Source organism: Gopherus evgoodei, chromosome 22, assembly GCF_007399415.2.
Source record: "Gopherus evgoodei ecotype Sinaloan lineage chromosome 22, rGopEvg1_v1.p, whole genome shotgun sequence".
NCBI lineage: Eukaryota > Metazoa > Chordata > Testudines > Testudinidae > Gopherus > Gopherus evgoodei.
The window spans coordinates 146,472-155,625 of NC_044343.1; positions in this window are offsets into that span (position 1 = coordinate 146,472).

The window sequence follows — 9,154 nt, forward strand, 5'->3', positions numbered from 1 at the left end:
AGGTAAGAATTGCCTTGCCTTCTGTCCTAAGCTGACTCCACCTGTCCCTAGCAGCTGTTGCTTCCTCAAGGCCTGCAGTTCAGATTCCCAACAGCAGCATCTAGTGGCTGAAGCCAGAACTGAAGTACAGTACAACTTCAGAATTAGACTGACTGGTCAACTGCAGGCCTCATTTGGAACTGGAAGTACACAGGCAGAAGCAGAGACCAAAAAAAAAAAAATGAAAAAACCCACAAATACAGTACAGTACTGTGTTAAAAGTAAACTGCTAGGAAAAGTTTAAATTTTTTTGACATGGTAAGGAAACTTCCTGTGCTTGTTTCATTTAAGATCGTTAGAAGCAGCATTTTTCTTTGCATAGTAAAATTTCAAAGCTGTATTAAGTCAATGTTCAGTTGTAAACATTGGAAAAAATCATAATGTTCTGACCAAAACATTACGGAGTTTTGAACAACCTCCATTCCCAAGGTGTTCATAAGAGGTTCTACTGTAACAGGAAATCCTGACTTGCCAGGAGCTTCATGTCAGAAGTAAAAATAACCTACAAATTATAGAACTTATGAAAATAGTGAGTGAGCAACTGTATTAGAGTATTAGACAAGTAGCTGCTCGCAGGGGTGCCTGTTTGCTTGAGGTCCATACAACATTTTATGCTTTCATAATGATTTGTAGCTCTCAGAACTTTAATATTAATGGCTCGGCCTTTTCAGCTCAGCTATGAAGTATGGAAGTCTTGCTCTCATTTAGAAGAACAGGAAGCTGAGGTACTGCAAGGTGATGGGACTCTAGAACCTGCTTTGCAAGAGAGCAATTTTTCCTTTTAAAGGAATGTATAGGTGCATTCTACTGTTGATTACTCTTCATGTGTGAGAATTCCAACATGCATAGTCTCAGTGGAGGTTCCAGGTGGAAATATTCAGGCCAGATTTCCTGTCTCTCTTGGGTGAGTGTCTCTGTTATTGTTGAGTTTATCAATTAATTCCAAAACCTCCTCTAGTGACACTTCAATCTGTGACAGTTCGTCAGATTTGTCACCTACAAAAGCCAGCTCAGGTTTGGGAATCTCCCTAACATCCTCAGCCGTGAAGACTGAAGCAAAGAATCCATTTAGTTTCCTCGCAATGACTTGATCGTCTTTAAGCGCTCCTTTTGTATTTCGATTGTCAAGGGGCCCCACTGGTTGTTTAGCAGGCCTCCTGCTTCTGAAGTACTTAAAACATTTTGTTATTACCTTTGGAGTTTTTGGCTAGCCGTTCTTCAAACTCCTCTTTGGCTTTTCTTATTATACCCTTGCACTTAATTTGGCAGTGTTTATGCTCCTTTCTATTTGCCTCGCGAGGATTTGACTTCCATTTTTTAAAGGAAGTCTTTTTATCTCACTGCTTCTTTTACATGGTTGTTAAGCCACAGTGGCTCTTTTTTAGTTCTTTTACTGTGTTTCTTAATTTGGAGTATACATTGAAGTTGGGCCTCTATTATGGTGTCTTTAAAAAGCACCCATGCAGCTTGCAGGGATTTCACTTTAGTCTCTGTACTTTTTAACTTTTGTTTAACTAACCCCTCTCATTTTTGTATAGTTCCTCTTTTGAAATTAAATGCCACAGTGTTGGGCTGTTGAGGTGTTCTTCCCGCCACAGGGATGTTAAATGTTGTTATATTATGGTCACTTTTTCCAAGCGGTCCTGCTATAGTTACCTCTTGGACCAGCTCCTGTGCTCCACTCAGGATTAAATCTAGAGTTGCCTCTCCCCTTGTGGGTTCCCGTACCAGCTGCTCCATGAAGCAGTCATTTAAAGTATCTAGAAATTTTATCTCTGTATTTCATCCTGAAGTGAAATGTTCCCAGTCAATTGGGGATAATTGAAATCCCCCACTATTATTGGGTTCTTAATTTTGTTAGCCTCTCTAATTTCCCTTAGCATTTCATCATCACTATTACTGTCCTGGTCAGGTAGTCGAAAGTAGATCCCTAATGTTACATTTTTATTAGAGCATGACATTTCTATCCATAGAGATTCTATGGAACATGTGGATTTGCTTAAGATTTTTACTTCATTTGAATCTACATTTTCTTTCACATATAGTGGCACTCCTCCCCCTGCATGACCTGTTCTGTCCTTCCAATATATTTTGTACCCCGGAATGATTGTGTCCCATTGATTGCTCTCAGTCCACCAGGTTTCTGTGATGCCTATTATATCAATATCCTCTTTTATCACAAGGCACTCTAGTTCACCCATCTTATTATTTAGACTTCTAGCATTTGTGTACAAGCACTTTAAAAGCTTATCCCTGATTATTTGTCTGCCCTTTTCTGATGTGTCAGATTCTTTTTTATGTGACTGTTTATCATCTGATCTGGCCCTTACATTATCCTCTTCCATCCTCTGCTCCTGACTATAATCTAGAGATTCTCTATCATCAGACTGTCCCCTAAGAGAAGTCTGTGTCCGATCCACATGCTCCTCTGCAGCAGTCAGCTTTCCCCCATCTCCTACTTTAAAAACTGCTCTACAACCTTTTTAATGTTTAGTGCCAGCAGTCTGGTTCCACTTTGGTTTAGGTGGAGTCCGTCTCTCCTGTATAGGCTCCCTCCATCCCAAAAGTTTCCCCAGTTCCTAATGAACGTAAGCCCCTCCTCTCTACACCATCTTCTCATCCACACATTGAGACTCTGAAGCTCTACCTGCCTACCTGGCCCTGCGCTTGGAACTGGGAGCATTTCTGAGAATGCCACCATAGAGGTCCTGGATTTCAGTCTCTTCCCTAGCAGCCTAAATTTGGCTTCCAGGACATTTCTCCTATCCTTCCCTATGTCATTGGTACCTACATGTACCACGAACACTGGCTCCTCCCCAGCACTACACATAAGTCTGTCTAGATGCCTCGAGAGATCCGCAACCTTCGCACCAGGCAGGCAAGTCACCATGTGGTTCTCCTGGTCATCCCAAATCCAACTATCTACATTTCTAATGATCAAATCTCCCATTACTAACACCTGCCTTTTCCTAGAAACTGGAGTTCCCTCCCCCAGTGCGAGAGGCAACCCCAGCACCATCTGGGAGGATCTCAACTATAGGAAGGTTTCCCTCTGCTCCCATTGACTGCTCTGCTTCCCTGGGCCTTTCTTCCTCCTCAGCAGCGCAAGGGCTGTCTGACTGGAAGTGGGACAAGTCTACAGTATCCCGGAAAGCCTCTGTAGGGTTGTCTTCAAGTCAGTAGTAAACAGTGCTAAACAGCCTATTTGACAGAGAGGCCTCGTGTTGCTATCAAGTTGGCGGTGTTCAGGGCTAGACCTACACATGCACTTTTTCTTGTACCATAGTTTGGGTTTTCAAACATTTCTATAAAAAATATGGAAACTTTGTAAGACTCTAGAATTATGACAAGTAGAATTCTATGCTTAACTCACTAGTCAATATAAAACAATTCCAGGCACAACTGTCTGAAATGCTTTAAGATAAAACATGTCCCATTTTCAGAAAGTTAAGCAGTTTGATTCGGGGGAGCGGGGAGCTCCTTCCCCTTTACTAGAAAACCAGGGTAGCTGTGAGGCAGTTAATGTGTCCTATCAGTTGGTGCAGGAGGTAGTGGTATGTACAGTAGTAGGACAACATACCTACCAGACACCTCAACATTGCACCGGTATATTAACTTCAAATTACCCTATTGCTTGCTTAAGTCTCCTAAATATTCTAGAGGGAAAAGGTTTGCTATCTCCCTCAGCAATTCTGTAACCTTTCTGCTTAAGGTTCCCAGCTTCTCAGACTTGTGTTTGAGCTGTTTAAAGTCAATGGAAGAGGATCAATGACACATTCTTCCTTTAAATGTATGTATGTTTTCTGATTTGGAAGGTTGTGGCTATTTCAATATTGTCTTGTAGCGTTCATTAAATAGTCTTCAACAAAAGTAAATTTCTTATCAATTAACAGTCTTTGAACATGATTTCTAAATTTTGTATCTTACGCTCCACTGTGGCATGACTATACTTTCTATACCTTTACCGTTCGCTGATTCCCCTTACCATTGACACTCCTGCTTTTCTTGTACCAGGCAGTGGTAGTACATCTAGACAAATACTAGAGGGCAGTAAGAGCAAAGAAATAAATTTGCCGATGTAAAATGATACATAACTACATTGCCCACTAGGGGACTGTGCACACACGTTATTAGATGTAAGTAGTTACATACTTCCACACATTAATTAATCTAATGCAGTCACTGGGGCTCTGCCTGAGTGTGAGGGTGTACCCACATGGAACTGGTTGCAAGATCTGTATCTTTAGCTGATGTCTCTGAAGTTTTCCATTTGTAATATAGGGTTTGCCTACACTACCCCCAACCCTCATGCCTTCCTCATCTAATTTATAATGAAAAAGGGTTGTCAAAAAGGAGCAGTCCCAAGGAGCTCTTTCTTTTCCCATCAGCTCCCACCAGTGACTAAGGAACAACAATGACCTGGTCTGCATCCAGTGTACAGGGTGATTTTGGCAAACCAGTAAAGTACCTGAAACCAACTGCTTGCTTAACAAGTTTTCTTTAAGGGACATGTCATTCCATTACTAATGTATAAATAAGGGGGGAAAGTCTGAGGTAGGGGGACTCTTCAGGACTGGACTCTCCCTCTGGATGCATCTTGTGTTTCCCCCTGGCAGATGGGCTGCCACTGTGCCGCTCGACAGCCATACTCAGCTTCAGTAATTATCGAGGGTTGGGGATGTTGTGGATGTGTTTTAAGTGCTTGAGACTAAGTAAAGTGTAGCTCTAAGCAGAGGTTAAAGGTAAGCCGGTCCAGTCTGGCGTACCAGCAAGAGCTTCTCTGGGCCCTTTAAATTGCCACCAGAGCCCCTGGGTGGCAGAGGTGGCTCAGGTGGTGGTTTTAAAGGCCTGGGACTCCGGCTGCTGCAGGGAGCTCCAGGCCCTTTAAATCGCTGCCCAAGCCCCCAGGGCTCCAGCGGCAGCCCAGGGCTCTGGCAGTGATTTAAAGGACCAGGGGCTCCCAACCACCGCTACAGCAGCAGAGCCCTAGGCCCTTTAAATTGCCGACAGAGCCCCAGGGGCTCCTGGCTGCCACCGCTACCCCAGGGCTTGGGACTCTGGCAGAGATTTAAAGGGTCCGGGGCTCTGCTGTGGTAGTGGTGGCCGAGAGCCCCTGGCCCTTTAAATCACCACCAGAGCCCCGCTGCGGCTACCCCAGGGCTCCGGCAGTGGGGCTTGGACTCCAAAAGGAAATATTTAACTTTAGTATTTAGAAATGTTTTTCATAAAGCAAAATGTAAAAACCCTGATTCTCCTCTCGATCCTTCTTTAGGTATTGGCTAAATTGTCACTCTCTTAAACCACCTCAAGCTCTCCCAGATCTTTGCATACCTTCCTACTGAGCTATAATAAAAAATAATCAAGCTGCACTAGAGAAAATCAAGTACTGTGTCAGCAGCAATTGCCTAAAATATTGGAGTTTTGTATTCAAGACTGATGTTCCATTGCCACAAAGATCTAGCAGAAATGGAGGCTGGCCAAAGTGACACAACAAAATTGGTTAGCACATTGGAAATTCATAACAGGAAAGTTGGAAAGATTAGGACTATACTCTTTAGAGAGATGACCAGAGGGGATATGACAGGTATATAAAATAATTAATGGTGTAAAGGTATATCAGCTGCTTCTGCTTAACTTTTCTCAAAATACAAGCACAAGAGAGCATTCAATTAAATGGAAAGGCAGTAAATTTAAAACTGGTTAAAAGGAAATATTTTATTTTACACAACGCATCATCTCTCTTCATTATTCAATTTAAATAGTACTGGGATTTGCCAGTGAAGTTTCTGCCTGATTTGAAAGCTGCTTTAATGGTCCTTTCCTTATTTGAGTAGAGTTCCTGTACATTCTAGCCCTTTCTGATTCATTTCTGACCAATAGCAAGTGACTATCTGCAGAACAAGTGTTTATTAAAAGCACCAAGACAGAAGTGCTTCTAAATGTTGTGAACTTTATAATTGTTAAGGTTTCCGAGAGGTCACAAAGGTCCCAGATAACATTAGCAACTAAATGCTATGTTGTCCCTTTGCGCTATCAACAGGAAACATCTTTAACAGCACAGGAACTACAGCTTTGTAATTGGCTTGGTGCAAGAGCATGACAGTATTTTTCTCATCCTATCAGGAATCAGATATTTTGGGAGCTGATATATAAAGCACACAGCACATGGTGTCTTTTGAACATTGGGAACAGGTTAATGTAGGAAATTCAGTGGTGCTTTGCTATTTTATTGCTGTAGTTGTAGCATGGATTATTTTCTCATCCATTCTTTATGCTGATATTTCATCACAATTCATACATATTTACAACATTTTTGTGGATATGCATATATGATTACCTATACTTAACACTGAGAGGAAGCTTTTAAAGAGACATTTAGCAAATAATGAACTGTAATCATTAATTCAAATATAGAAGTCCTTATTCATTCGTTATCAAAATGCCCATTGACATCAAAGGTACAGAATTAAGCTCCATATACAAAAACTTCAGTAACTTTCTAGATTATAGAACTTTATATGTGTGATGGACTCAGATACTGAACTAGTAAGTGAGTTACTACTGTGATCTGTACATTCAAAGGAGCAGTCTCTGTGCCATGAAATTAGTGAATTAAAAAGTTCAGTGCAAATACAACTCACTTTAAAGCAAAGCAAATGGTGTTTAACTGGGGCAGCAAAGCGTTGAGATGAAGAGTGAACAAAATTACAGTTAATGTTCTGCACAGAGTCAAACTGTTGCTGGATATTACAAGCCTCACTTTCCCCATTTGCTAACGTGTATTTTCCAAGGCTTCCTTTACTGATTGGATCAGTAGCAATTTAAGCCACTAAATAAGAAAAGCAGCAAAGAGTCCTGTGGCACCTTATAGACTAAATAAGAAAAATAATTCATACTAGCACTTAAAGGGCTAAACCTTAGCTAATCAGTCAGTTTTGTCCATTCATACAGCACGTAATACATCTTCAATCTAATCTAATCAACTTCAATCAACTCTAATCGCATAATGAAGTCAAGTCACATGGAAGGCAAGATCAATCCCAGAATGCTGACTATGAATTCTCTCTGTGTGAAATGTTGTCTCTTCTGACGTAACTAGCTGAGAGCACTGGGATATTAAAGTCATGGCTAGGCAAAAAATAGATCCTGAAGAGCATAATAGAAAAAATTGTAATAGATGGAAAGCTGTTTTTAAACTTTCCTATAAAATGATAGATATAGTCCTACAAACCCTTACTCAGGTGATTAGGCCCATGGCTGCTATTTGCCTATATTTTCTACCATACCTAACGTAGCAGCTAATCCTGAATTTTCATGTAAGCAAGGATTGCGCTGGTGTGAATGGCTTCTCAGGACTGTGTCCCATGAGACCAATCCACGTTAGATTTTTTTAAATTTCCATAATCTTTATTACCATTTATTCATAAATGGCTGTCACTTTATTTCATAAATGTACAATATATGTTTTGAACTGTTGATGCTGTGTTCAGCAGAGCTGGATAGCAGGATTAGTTGTGGGCTGTAAGATTAAGTGGCACACCAGGCAGGTGAGGGTCTTGTTTTGATTTTAAGCATGTTCCCCTGCTGCAAAAACACCATGGGAGGTGATATTCACGTAATTTTGCAGGTTTGCTTTACCCATAGATTGTCATATTAACCCAGCATAATGCAGGTGCAAGATCCCATGCTGATGGAAGGGCAAGGTGTCTGCATAGTCAGTACTGCCACAAAAAGTTGTGGTACTGATTTGGTGGGGGCATAACCAGGGTCCGACTGCTAGATCCTGTGAGCTGTGTAAGGTGACTGATTCTACCTTAAATGTTACAAGCTAAATTAAATCCAAACAAATTGACTTAGTGCATTGTATCAAGCATCTAAAAGTCAGAGACATCTGAGATTTGTGGTTATCTGCATCCATGCCAAGATCGGCAAATATGGTTCATGGATATAAAGCAGCTGTTCACAGATTTGCAGGGCTCTAGATATAAATTTGGATTTGCCTCCATATGTGATCCACAAATATGGTATGCAGATATAAAATGGATATCTGCAGATTTGCAGGGCTCTAGTTATTTGCAGTGGGTTACAGTGGCCAAATATCACAGATGGACTATTTTCAGGAAGCAAAACCCTGTTTTTCTTAAATATGTCTGTGTAAGTAAATCTCTCTCTCAACCCTAGATGCTGTTCACTATAAGCCAGAGGTTCTCAAACTGGGGGTCGGGACCCCTCGGGGGGGTCGTGAGGTTATTACATAGGGGGTTGCAAGCTGTCAGCCACCACCTCAAACCCTGCTTTTCCTCCACCATTTATAATGGTGTTAAATGCATTTTTATATATTTTTCATTTATGGGGGGGGGGTCACACTCAGAGGCTTGTTATGTGAAAGGGGTCACCAGTGCAAAAGTTTGAGAACTACTTGTATAAGCTGAATTAAGGTTATAGAAAAAACATTAACATTTTGATCCTCCTGACATTCTAAAATATATGCTCTAGCTCAACCTGAAGTTATGAGGTAGATGAAGGAATACTGGTTGGAACTGAGGGCAGGGGGAGGGGAGAGAATTCTATGGCATGGCAGGTCAGCAACAAATTTAGATTTCAAAAGAGCAGACTTTGAGAAACTAAAGGAACTAGTTAGTGAAGTCAATGGGACTGAAGAGCTGAGGCATTTAAATGCTTGCATCCCAAGCAAGGAGGAAAAGACTTTCAGGGAAGGGCTTCAGACCTAACTGGATGAATAACCACTTCAAACCAGATATTAGGCATAAGCAGAGAGCCTATGAGGAATGGAAGAAGGCACTGATCAGCAAAGAAAGCTATATCTTAGAGGTAAAAATGTGTAGGTCTCAAGGGAGAATTGCCAAAAGTCAAGCAGAATTAGCCATTGTGAAGGAAATTAAAACAAATAGAGGTTCTTTAGCCATATAAATAAAAAGAGTCCAAGAAGAGAAGAAGAGAACAACATAAAAATTAAGAAACGAGTTAAACAGAAATTAAAAGGAGTAGTCACAAAGGTGAAATGCCTGCAAAACTGCCTGGCAACTACTTAAAAACACCATAATAGAGGCTCAAATTAAATGTATACCCCCAAATTAAAAAAAAAACTGTAAGA